This window comes from Fukomys damarensis, unplaced genomic scaffold, assembly GCF_012274545.1.
Source record: "Fukomys damarensis isolate Sample0158 unplaced genomic scaffold, DMR_v1.0_HiC HiC_scaffold_13, whole genome shotgun sequence".
In the NCBI taxonomy this organism is placed as follows: Eukaryota; Metazoa; Chordata; class Mammalia; order Rodentia; family Bathyergidae; genus Fukomys; species Fukomys damarensis.
Window position 1 is genome coordinate 25,483,679 of NW_022900925.1, and position 12,811 is coordinate 25,496,489.

General features: G+C 41.4%; 1 long non-coding RNA gene and 1 pseudogene across 1 annotated transcript in view; one reads left to right on the forward strand and one right to left on the reverse strand.

Moving 5' to 3' along the window:
• The window catches only part of LOC117285873, a 92,097-nt gene extending 90,039 nt beyond the window's left edge, over nt 1-2,058 (reverse strand). Inside the window, exon 1 of the long non-coding RNA XR_004516981.1 lies at nt 1,914-2,058. This is a non-coding gene — a long non-coding RNA (uncharacterized LOC117285873). The remainder of the gene's footprint in view (nt 1-1,913) is intronic.
• Nucleotides 2,059-10,815: 8,757 nt separating this feature from the next.
• Nucleotides 10,816-12,811, forward strand: part of LOC104864079 — a 6,341-nt pseudogene continuing 4,345 nt past the window's right edge.

A 12,811-nucleotide genomic window follows, 5' to 3' on the forward strand; every position in this document is an offset into this window, starting at 1 on the left:
AAAGCAAGCCTGAGGGCAGCATCAAGCGTCAAAGTTTCCCAGGAGGTCACATAAGGTGAAACTGAGAAGTAACCCCTGGGTTCAGATAATGTAATTTACAGCTAAGACCCTGAGTTACAGATGCCCCAGCAAGAGGGCGGTAGAATCTCTCTTCTGTGATATCTAGTGACTGGTCCTGGGGAACTGGGCAATCGTTCAGTGAAAAAGTGATGAAACTGGGGACAGTTTTTAAAAAATTTGCAGCTTAAACATATTTTGACCTAAAGCACACAACTGTAGATTTATTTGCTTTGTGTGTGTGTGTGGTGGTGCCGAAGAAGCTTGAGTCCTGTAACACTGAACTACATCCCCAGACTGTTTGTTTGTTTATAGACATGGCTAAGTTGCCCCGTGGGACTGGGCCCCCCCAAGAGATTTGGGATTACAGGGTCTGCCACCATGCCCAGCTCATGTACCAATCTTTTGAGACAGGGCCTAAAAATCCCTTTGAGTATGATCTGTCTATTGATACTCAGTCTTAGTTTTCTTTTGTTTTTTATTTGTTTGTTTTATTTTTTCAGATAGGTTTTCACTCTGTAGTTCAGGTTGGACTTGAACTTACTATGGCTGGCCTCAGACTTGGACTTGTAGCAATTCTCCTGCCTCAGCTTTCTGAGTGTGGGATCACAGGTGGGTGCCATTATGCCTGGCTCAGCCCCAGCTTTCTCACATTAAACATATCCATAAGTGTAACATCTGTGAGTTCCTGTCTCAGTTTATTTAAAGTAGATAAGAACTTAATGGTGCTCAGGAAGCAATCCAAGTACAAAATCCTAGGTATTTATAATTTTCCCCAATCTTTTCTTCCTGAGTCCAATTCAATAAAATTGAATTGTGTGTAATTTTTAAATTTACATTTTATTTTTATCAGTACATGTGTAGTACATATTTACATTCCTCATGTGTAATTGGTACATGTGAATAATACATCTTAATTCTCTTTTTTCCCCTTTCCCTGTTAAGGAACACAAAACCATTTTCTTTTTAATCTACCAAAATGTATACATTAAATGTGTGCAACTTTTAATATATCAATTATACTGTCATAGAGCTAAAAACCTTTTAAGCTACAAAGGCTTTCTAGGGGAAGACATTTAATTTTTATCCACTAAAAAAATAAAAACAAAAGAGTCAGACATGGTGGCACACCATGTAAGCTTGGCACTGGGAGGCTGAGGCAGGAGAAATATGAGTTTGAGGCCAACCTCAGTTCCATGGTACGACCCTGTCTCAATGCCCAACCTCCCAAAATGAAAGAAAGAAGCATGGTACAAGAGAAAAATATACTGTAATTCCATTTATATGAGATTTGAGAACAAATAAAATACAACTATATTTCAGAAACGTATACATGTATGCGTGTGTGTGATAAAACATAAAGGAAGGGCCGGGGACTTAGCTCAATGGTTCTGCCACCTGCCTCACAAGAACAAGGACTGGAGTTTGATCCCCGGTACCAAAAACAAACAAACAAAAAATAAAATAAAATATAAGGAAAAACAAGAGAGTGAAACTATCGCAGTCATATCATGGTCACCTCCGGAGAAGAGTGTGATTAGAAAAGGGCCCCCCAGGGATGTCTAGGGCGCTCGTGCTATTTCTACTCCTTGCCCTGTATAATGGTGCGTTTCATCATAAATCAATCAAGGAATCGAACCACTTTGGATTTAGGACAAAGCATTCATTATGGGAATCAGACTTTAGCAGATTGTTGGAGGAGGTGGGGCAGTGAAGCTCCTCGAGAGAGAACTGAAGACCGGAGGAGTCATCGGTCCGTCCACCCGAGGAGCCTCGCACTTTGGGCTGCTGGACAGAGATACAGGGACGACTTGGGGACAAGTCTATGGGGAGCTCTACAGAGAAATGTTACTCACAGGCAGGGACTCCGGCTGAGGAGAAGAGCTGCTGAGGAGCCGCGAAGCGGAGCCCGTGGGGTGTCTGCACCTCTGTCTCCACACTTTCCGGGAGTAAGAGCTGCGGCCTCCGCTCTGCCTAAATCACACACGGCTGCTCTCGGGCAGGGCCTGCGGGGAAAGGGATTCTGGGAAACACAGTTCCCAGGTGAATCACTTTGAAATACAATTATCCCACACAGGGGTCACGCATTCACTTCATAATTGTAATATGCATTTATAGTTAAACGGTTTTCTAAAGTTACTGTAACGCATACCAAAGAAGACCATCAATCAATCAAGCAATCAATAAATGAACAGATGTTTCATTTCAAACACCGTGTGTTTTCCCACAGCGCTACCAGAGTGAGGGAAAACATTCTATGAAGCTAAAGGAACAACTCTGAGGTACCAGGAAAGTTTTCACAGAAAAAGAAATATTTAAAATTAGTGATAAAAATAGCTACCACTCATTGATTACTTACTGTGTATCAGACCTTATAATCTATTTTTACTTATTCCATATAATTTACACAATTCTATGAGCTAATTCTTATGCTCCCCACTTTTTAGATAAAGAAACAGAAATATAGAGAGATAAATTTTGCTAATGCCACATTAGGTAGCAAGAAGCAGTGCAGTAAACTAACCTCTGTTTTATTCCAACCACTCGTTTTAAATTTTTTTTAGAAAATGTCTCATTATGTAGGCCAGGCTGGCCTCAAACTTAAGCTCTTCCTGCCTCAGCCTTCCAAGTGCTAGAAAAACAGGAGCCCATCACCATACCCGGCTCCCAACCACTCTTAAATGCTGCTCTCCATGACCTTCCACCTGAGGCTTGACAGATAAAGCGAACACACCTGGCAGACGGGGACGGCCACAGGCCATGGCTTGGAGATGAGGAAGCGTGCGGTTTGCCAGCTGCAGAGCATTTTGGTCAGTGTGGCTGATACACAGGTAGGGGTGGTAAAAGAGCACAAGGTAAGATGTAAAGTTCACTGATTTCTTTCTTTCCTCCCTTCCTCCCTTCCTCCCTCCCTCCCTCGCTTCCTTCCTCTCTCTCTCTCTCTCTCTCTCTCTCTCTCTCTCTCTCTCTCTCTCTCTCTCTCTCTCTGCCTGGAGGGCAAAGACTCATTTCTTTCAGACACCCCCCCCCCCCCTCCCCCCTCCTCTCTCTCTCTCTCTCTCTCTCTCTCTCTCTCTCTCTCTCTCTCTCTCTTTCTGTCTCTCTTTCTGTCTCTTTCTTTCTTTCTTTTTTTGTGGTACCGGGGATCAATTAGGACCTTGTGCTTGTGAGGCAGGTGCAGCGCCACTGATCTAAATCCCCAGCCCTCACTGATTTCTTTCTTTAATGCCATGTGACAGTGTTTTGAAATTCTAATCCGCAGAGAATCACTGGAAATGAATAAGTAGGGAAACAGCACTATCAGATTTATGTTTGAAAGTTCTGATAGCAATCATTTAATAGTTATATAAACTTTGGTACACGGGAGTTGTCCTCTTCACTTGGACTCCTGTTTGTTCTTTACACAACTTTGTTTGCTTTGGTCCTCACAATTAACCTATGAAGAGTATGAAATACATAAAAGTGTAATTGTCCCCAGCATGCAAGCTTGAAAACTGAGGCGGTGGGCTCAGGATGCAGCCTCATGGTAGAGCGTGTGCTTAGCATGTGCCCGGATCTGGTCATACCCCCGTGTCAAAAATAAACAAACGAACAATAATTGAGGGTTTTTTTAGCGGGGTATGAGGAATCAAACTCCGCTCCTTGTGCTTACAAGGCAGGCAGCCAAACCACTAAGCTAAATCCCTGGCCCATTAATTGAGATTTAGTAAAGACAAATCATCTGCCCAGCGCCACCTGGCTAGTAGTAAGTGACAAACTCCAGTTGAGAACTCGTGTTTATCTGTCTCCTGTTTCTGCTTTTGACCTGGACAAATGTAAACGTAAAACAAAATGAAATAAAATCCTCCACTGTTTTCAAGCAAGCTGTAGCTGGAGAATTTTCTATCTCTTAAATTCTAGGAGCTGAGAACTGACTGGTATCACCCTCTTTTGAGAAATTAAATTTTAGTTGTGGAATTTGTATTCAAACTAAAATTACACGACTCATAGATTTTGATTTAAGCCCAATGACAGCAAATTGGCTAGGAATATAGTATTTCTGGATACGCATAAATTTTGTGTTTTAAAACGAAACAAAGTTTTCTAATTGCAGTGAACAAGAGAACGTAATTAGTCCCAATTGCCAAATCTGAAACTGTGCCAGGAATTTCAGGAAAAGAAAAGAAATGAATAGTAGTCAAAGGGAATGCCAGGGAGAGAATACTTCAGAGGCTCTGACTCCAGGGGTGGTCAGTTTCTTAAATCTCCACAACCATACCTTTTGTCAACACTGAGGGTTTTTTCGATTCAAAAATTCCCAGTTTGGTGGCCTGTTTTCCTTTATTAAGACTCTTGTCATTGTTCTGAAATCACTGCCACGGTTTAGAAGGTCTGAGTTTACGTAGGTTTTGAGGATTTATTTTCCACTGGCACCGGGCTTTTTCCTTTCAGTGTAACTGGTGAGGGAGAACGCACATAAGGGCTAGGCAGAGGCAGCCAGCACCCAAAGACATCGAATCCTTTTCTCTACTCCTCTTCCCCTGGATCTCCATCCTAGGAAGCCCTAAAGTTTCAGTGCTGATTACAGGCCTGCTCTGTTCCTGGCATGATTACGCTAAAACTCAGAATTTTACCAGAAGACAATTTTCTCAATTCATCACCCTTCCAAAGACATTATGCACGCATCGCTTTCTCGGAATGAGCAACAGCGAAGCAAATGGAAAGCTGCCACGTGGTCTTCTGTTCATTCTAATTCATACCACTCTTTCCTGAACTGGCTTTCTAGCTGTGCATTCTAAATGTGTATTAATATCGTCTCTCTTTGCAAAGCTGCTTGGATCTGAAGACTTTTTAAAAAGACATCAAAGATAAATACATCGTTACATGCTAAACAATGGAAGACAGGTATTAAAGCATCACATGATTCTAGTATCTTATTAAAATTGGTGGTTTTAACTACAAAAGCATTTCATTATTCTCACTTGCCTTGAAAGATATTGCTCTATACCCAGCCAAAAATATGAACTGTCACAATACCAACCATTCAAGCACTGAGTACACTGTAGTATATGCTGCTGGCTTCACCAACCTATTGGCTCAAACACAAGAATTCAAACTGGAAAGGGTATAATGAAGGTTTATACATAACTTCTGGGAAAATTCTTTGGACTTAATTTTTTTTTAATTTAACCCTATTAGTCATTTCATATAAGTGGTCCCAGAGAGATCTCCATAACTGGCCAGCTTTAGTTCATATGCCTCAGAGATTCACAGCCCCACAGATGGCAGGGCTGGCCCTGGTCATAAAATGACAGTTTGCTTACAGTTACAGGCAGGCAACCATGGTTTGAAATTAATCACAATTAATGGAGCCCTGCATTCTGCCCCTTATGTATTTATCTGCATGCAAGATTATCCCACTTGCATCTGATGAAATATATTAGTTGAATTATATTTAATCCATTGTTCAGTAGAAATTTCTATATGCATTAGACACATTGTCTAGGTTTCTTGTCTTTCTACATGCATAAATGAAAATTACAAGCTTGTATTCTGTTAGGAAATACTAAATTCTCTCTCTGGTTGCCACTGCCCAAGGGCCTAGGGCTTGTCCTGTGTTCACAGCTTGGGAAAGTAGCTCTTCCTTTCCCTTTGTGCCTACAGCAACATGCTTTCAAAACATCAATCTTTGAATGGGAAAAAGGCCTCTACTACTTGTCAAGATTTATAAAAATACAAGTATAGGTTGATAATGACAGGCAGGAAAAGTAACTATAATTTATAGCACAGAGAATAAACATGGAAGACCTTATTTCTGGGCAACTCTGTGAAGTCAGAGGACCTACTTCTTCAGTTATGGGCTAATTTAGGCCGTTTCCTGATTGACTTGATAATGCAAAAGTATTAGTCCAACCCTTCCTCTTTACAGAAGAGAAAGAATTTCCAAGTTAAGCTTGATGCTCTCCCCTCTGCAGTTACAGATTAAAATTTTAATAATGTATTTTGAAATGTAAAGCACCTGATATCTAGTAATACGTAAATGTTTGCTCTTCTTGTTTCTCAGTCCTGAGGATTAAACCCTTCACACTGACCTACACCTCAGGCCTGTTTTTATTTTTTATTTTCAGACAAGGTCTTGCTAAGTCACTGAATACCCAGGCTGGGCTTGAACTTGCAATCCTCCTGTTCTAGTCCAACTCCTTTGTGAAAGCCTCCTGATCCTTGTCTGGCTACTCCTCTCTCTGTATAACTATGTGTTTCGTGGGCTTGTTTTCCTACATAAACTTACACTGTATTTAATAGTATATATTCCCCTTCCCCTCACTGCACAGTAAACTGCACAGAAGGCAAGAACCAAGATTTTTCATTGCATTGTCCTCCTATTCAGTACTTATCATATTTTTTAGACATTGCATCCTTTTAAAAAGTGTTCACTGGTTAAATTGCGAGGCTGACTTCCAAAACCAGTGGGGAGTTATCAACCAGTGCAAGCTTCACTCTTCTACCTGCCCACAAATACTGGTAGACACCAGCTTAGTCTCGCTATGGTGTGGACAAACTGAGGTTGCAGTAAGATCAAGCGAACAGCACGGTCAAGTGACAGGGAAAGAGCAAGGTAGTAGCAGTGCAACAATAACAATAAACGCACAGACAGTGGTATTAACAAGGTAGAGTTTCAGTCCACAGTTGCAGGCTGCTGGGGTGTGATCTGGGACGAGGATCAATAGTGAGTGAAGAGGGAAAACTGAAGCATAGTTAGATTCCAGCTCCAGACAGGAAGAGAAGTTGCAGTCTAAGAAAGCACCTGATAGCCGATTGAGTGTTAGAAGATAAAAAGATCACGGTCACTAAAGCAGGAAGGATAAATCTTTCCACATTAGTTCTGCCCCTGAGATGTTGTGAAAAGAGCCGTTTACTAGAGCAGTTCCCATTTACCCAGATTGATCTTCTGTATGAATGCACCTTCTGGAGCTGTACCCAGAGAGTGGAGCTATTTCTGCGGAGAGATTCAAAGATAAAACCATCCCTTCATTAGAGACAAATTCCAATTTCCTAAAGACCACAGTTTCCTATGCTGAGTTCATTCTCCAGAAAGTGCCATAGCTAGATCTCTGCCCTGAGTACTGATACCGCTCCTCTTCACGGTCCCTGGGTGGATGATCAGATGCATTAATCTCTAGGGGCATGTGGCAGGCCCTGAGGTCTCGAAGTCACCCTCAGTGATGGAATATCTCTAAGGAGCACTAGCTGGTTCAGACCTCATGTCCTATGGCATCGCTCACTTGGATCAGAGAAGGAAGGGAAGGAGAAGGGGAGAGGGGGAGATGGGGAGAGAGGGAGGAAGGGAGGATATAGTGTAGGAAGGAAAAGAGAAAAGAAAAATACTGCCTGGACTAAGAGGTCACTGGGAAGCTGAAGTTAATGGTTTTGATAGTGGGAGAACTAAAGAAACTGTTTTTCAGACTTCAAGAGAGTCCAAGAGAAATGTAAATGCAAATGGTTAGAAGTTGTTGGCTCCCAGGGACTGGGGATATTAGTCCGTGGTAGAGTTTTGCCCAATGTATAAGGTGTAGTTTTGGTGCCCAGCACCAAAAACAAAACTGCTTCTTTTCCACTTGTAGAAGAGTGCCCCTGACCTATTTAATTTCTTTTAAGACAGAAAATCTTTAAGGAGCGTAAGTCCTTGAGCAAATGTTTCCATCAATCAAACCCTATAAACTCTTAAAGTTTACTAAATATTTGTGGGTCTCCCTCCTTTGTACTGGGTATTGAACCCAGGGGTGCTCTACCATTGAGCTACATCCTCAGACCTTTTTATTTTTTGACAGGGTCTTGATGAATTGCCCAGGCTGGCCTTGATCTCCTAACCCTCCTGCTTCCCAATTAGCTGATAATAAGCATGTGCCATCGCTCCTGGCTCAAACATTTGTGATTTCAAGTGTGAGATCTCTACTGTCTGTGAGAAGGAGGTCTCCTTCTTGGTCTCCTCTTGTAATGCGTATCTGATGCTTCTTTGCCTATCCCAAACTCAATCTCCCACACAAACACTGTCTTAACTTTGCCAGGGGGTGGTGTGTGTGTGTATGTGTGTGTGTGTGTGTGTGTGTGTGTGTTTGTGTGTGTGTGTGTGTGTGTGTGTGTGTGTGTAGAAATTTCCTTCACTAAATTTTGTGCACTCTTGAGGACTCTAAGCCAAGATATCTTATTTTCTCTTTAGAAAAGCTAATGGGGCTCCCAGGTGCAAATACAGGTTCCTTCTGCAGTCTAGGACTTTTATTGTCTTGATATATCAAAGGCCAACCATCTGGTTTAAATTCAGCTAGTCGAGGTATTTTTTCTGGAACTTTTCTTTGTTCTTCTAATATCAAAATGGTCAGCCTTAACTTCCCAGGGATCTCTAAGTCTAGGCAGTATTTTCTATGCTCTGCCCTCCCTGTCCAACTTAATGTAAAACTTCTTTCCTTTCTACAAACATCCTTCCTCTCTCCCCTTCCATTCCAGATGAGCAGCTCCTGTGGACCTGGTTCCTGTTTTTTCTAAGCCTAGCTGTCTAAACTTTCAATTCTTTGAGTTTTCTAGTATCTATCTTCTAAAAAATCATGTTTTTAGTCAGATGACTTGGCTTTTATATCTTGCAACCAAAGAACTATAATTCTTCTAGTTTTCCCACACATTTTATTTGACATTAAGTACTGTTGATTCTATTTCCCAAATAAATATTGGCTCTATTCACTTTTTTTTTGTACCAGGGATCAAACTCAGGACCTTGTGCTTGCCAGACAGGCAGCAGCACCACTGAGCTAAATCCTCAGCCCCTCTATTCACTTCAATACAAGTATTCTGACATCACTTCTAATTCAAGGTTTATTATTAAGTATTTTTAATTATAACTATTTTTCTTATGTGTGGTGCTAGGGACTGAACCCAAGGCCTCGTGGGTGACAGATAGGCACTCTACCACTGATCTACATCCCCAACCCCAGGCCATGTATGTATGTGTTTTGTGGTGCTGGGGTTGAACCCAGGGCCCGCACACCAAGCTACATCCCTATCCTTTTTTATTTTTTGAGATAAGATTTTGCTAAGTTGCCCAAGTGGGACTCGAACCTGCCATCCTCCTACCTCAGCCTCGCAAAGTCCTGGGATTATAGGCACTGTAGCTGGCTCATTTCATTTTTTAAAAATATCCTTTCTCATTCATACCCCTGAAAAAACTTCCATCCTTCCATTGTTATCATCCTTCAATCTATTGTCCAAATGACAATCACACTGATCCTTTAAAATTCAAATCTAATGATGACACTCTTTGCTTTGAAACTCTTCAGCTGCTCTCTATTGCTCTTAGAAGAAAATTAAAAATCCTAACGAGCCTGTAATACCTTTCATAATCTGGTTCTTGATGCCTTGCAGCTTTGTTTTTCTGTGTTCTCCTCACTGAGCTCCAACAAGTCTGGCTTCCTTTGGATTCTGAACACATTATGCTCTCTCTCTGGTCTCAGACATCAAACACACTGCTCCTCCACATACCCTAAGTCTCCCCTTTCAGCCATCTGCCTGGTGGCCTTTTCGGGCCTAAACCAACTGCCTTTCTTTATCTTCTAACTGGGAGATGGTTTAGATTGCTCTTCTCTTTCAGAGGACTCTGTTCCTTCCCTTTGTAGTAGTTATCACAATATGTATGTGTCTGTTCATGGAATCATTCTTGATGTCCATGTACATGACAATGTGTGGGCCATGTCCCAGTGCTGGCTGACCTCACGGGGGTCAGAATGGCTGTTTGCTTGGCCCACCACTGGGTCTCCAGCACCTAGCACTCCTTATGAGTTGTCTCTGACTCAGATGGCTGCAAGCATGGATGGGATCACGTTATAATCTCCTCTCCTACCCTCATCATCATTTCCTACCCGAGACCGATTATTCGGTCACCTTTACTTTCATTTCATCTCAAAATAATCACTGTTGCTGATTCAGTCCACTCAGGCTTTCACTGTTCCTTACCTGACCTTTTGTCCCCAGTCTTGTGCCTCTCCCAACTACCTTTTCCTCAATAGCCAGAGTGATCTCTCTACAATGCCCCTCTGCTCACATCACTTCTTACAACCTTCTGATGGCTTTTCCTTACCCTACTGACTTGGCTCCTGTCCCTCTAGCTTCATCTCCCAACGACTCTCTACTTACCCCTTGAAGCTCTTATTCTTCTCTCTTGGTGGTGACACCTGTAACTCCTTTTCTCCCCCCTCCCCAGCCCTACTACCCCACAGTGCCTGTGTCATCTCACAGTTTATTATATTCTGTTTATGTGAATGCCTCTTCTGTTAAATGTAAGGTTTCTTTTTTTTTTTTTTTTTTTTTTTTTTTTTTTTTTTTTTTTTTTTTTTTTTTTTTTTTTTTTTTTTGGTACCAGGGATCAAACTTGGGCCCTTGCACTTGCGAAGGCAGGCAGTGGAAACTGAGCCAAATCCCCAGCCCCAAATGTAAGATCTCGAAGACGTAACTAGGCTATTCACATTTCTATTCTCCTTGTGTGGTCTTTCTCAACCTGCAAGTGCCATCAATCACTTGGTCACTAAAACAATTTAAGGGGTTATGATTAGTACTAGTTTAAAAACTGACATCAAAGCCAGGTATTTGGGCTCCTGCCTATAATCCCAGCACTTGGGAGGCTGAGGCAGACAGATCATCACCAGTTTGAGGCCAGCTTGAGCTACAGACTGAGACCCTGTCTCGAATAAAGAAACAAACAAGTGACATTGGCCCTTTTGTCTCTCTGAGCAGCACATGGCACAAGTCTTTTGTAATCACAAGTGCTTAACGAAAGGCAGCAACACAGAGCCAAGAAGAGTGGTTGATCCATTTTCTAAGAAAGACTGGTATGACTCGAAGACACTGGCTATGTTCAATATAAGGAATACTGGAAAAACACTAGTCATCAGGCCTTAGGAGCCAAAACCGCATCTGATGGGCTCAAAGGTAGTGCGTTTGAAGTGAACCTGGCTGACCTGTAGAATGATGACATTGCATTTAGAAAATTCAAGCTAATTACTGAAGATATTCAGGGAAAAAACTGCCCGGCTAACTTCCATGGCATGGATCTTATCTGTGACAAAATGTGCTCCAGGGTCAAAAAATGGCGGACCATGATCGAAGCTCACATTGAGGGATATTTCCTCTGTTCTGTGTTGGTTTTACTGAAGTAATGCGACATTCAGATACAGAATACAGGAGACTGCTTAACACTCAGCACCAACCAGGGCACCAGATCCGGAAGAGGATGACCCAAGAGGTGCAGCTAAATGACCTGACGGAAGTGGCCAATAAATAGATTCCAGGGACGAAGCTCCGCAGCACCATGCCTGCCTCGCAAGCGCAAGGTCCCGAGTTTGATCTCCGGTACTGGAAAGAAAGGACCGATTTCAGACAGCATCGGGAAAAACATAAAAAAGCTTGCCAGTCTCCGTATCCTCTTTATGATGTTTGGTTAGGAAATTAAAAATGCTGACGCCCAGGTTGGACCTCGGAAAAGGAGCCTCATGGAGAAGGTAGTAGCTCTAAAATAGTTACTAGAGATGTGACCAGAGCGAAAGCTGCAGGAGCTGATGGACATGAAGTATCACCCCAAGAGTCTGTTCAAAATCCAGATTTTTAATAGTTATAAACAAAATCCTACTTGTGAAAAAATGACATTGAACAGAAAGTAGTAATTTTTATGTGTGTGAAACTTCTTGATACACGCATATAATGTATAAAATACATGTGAATAAATCTTTGCATTAGGTCGTCATGTTCAATGGACTTCTTGTCATAAGACTGTAGTAAAGATTTATTTTTTTGAAAAGCGCTGCTCTAGCATCTTAAACATATGCTAAATAAATGTTATCTGCCTCAACTCTTTCAAGAATGAAATAAAAGACACACAAATCTGATTGAGTCAACCCAATTGCAATGGAGTCATTTTTTTCTTCTGCTTATCTGACTTCTCGTTCTTTAAGGTTCGAGTCATTTCAGTTCACCAAAAGGCTACAGCAATTCTAAATGTTTACACATCTAACAACAGTGCCTCAAAATATGTGAAGCAAAAAAATTATGAACCCGAATGTAGAAACAAACTCATAACCACAAAGGAGATTTCAAAAGTTCTTTCAATAACTAACACAAAGTGACTGAAATCAACATGGTTACATAGGTCTTGAACAATATTATCAACCAACCTGGAACAGGCCAACTAACGACAGCCAGATTCATGTTCCATTTAAATGCTCGTGAAACATTTATCAAGATAGACTATATTCTGGCTTATAAAACAAGTCTCAATAAATTCAAAATGACTTGTCGTACAAAATATATTTTCTGACAATAATGCAATTTAATTAGATATCTATAAAAGAAAGATATATTTAAGATCTCCAGATATTTGTAAACTAAAGTATATACATTAAACCATGGGTAAAAGAAGAAAACACAATTGGGAAATATTTTGGCTAGGAAGAAATTTTACATTCTAATAGCCAATATTAGGAAAGAAGAAAGATTCAAATAACTGATCTCACTTGTATCTTCAGAAGCTAGAAAGCCAGGTGTAGTAGTGCACATCTGGAATTCCAGCGCTCTAGGAGGGTGAATCAAGAGGATCACAAACCTGGCCAGTTTAGCAACTTAGCAAGACCTTGTCTCAAAATAAAAAATAAAATGACTGGAGGATGGAGCTTAGTACAAAGGTTCTGGATTCAATCTCCAGCACAAGAAGAAGGAGGAACAGAAGTGGGGAGAGGAGAGG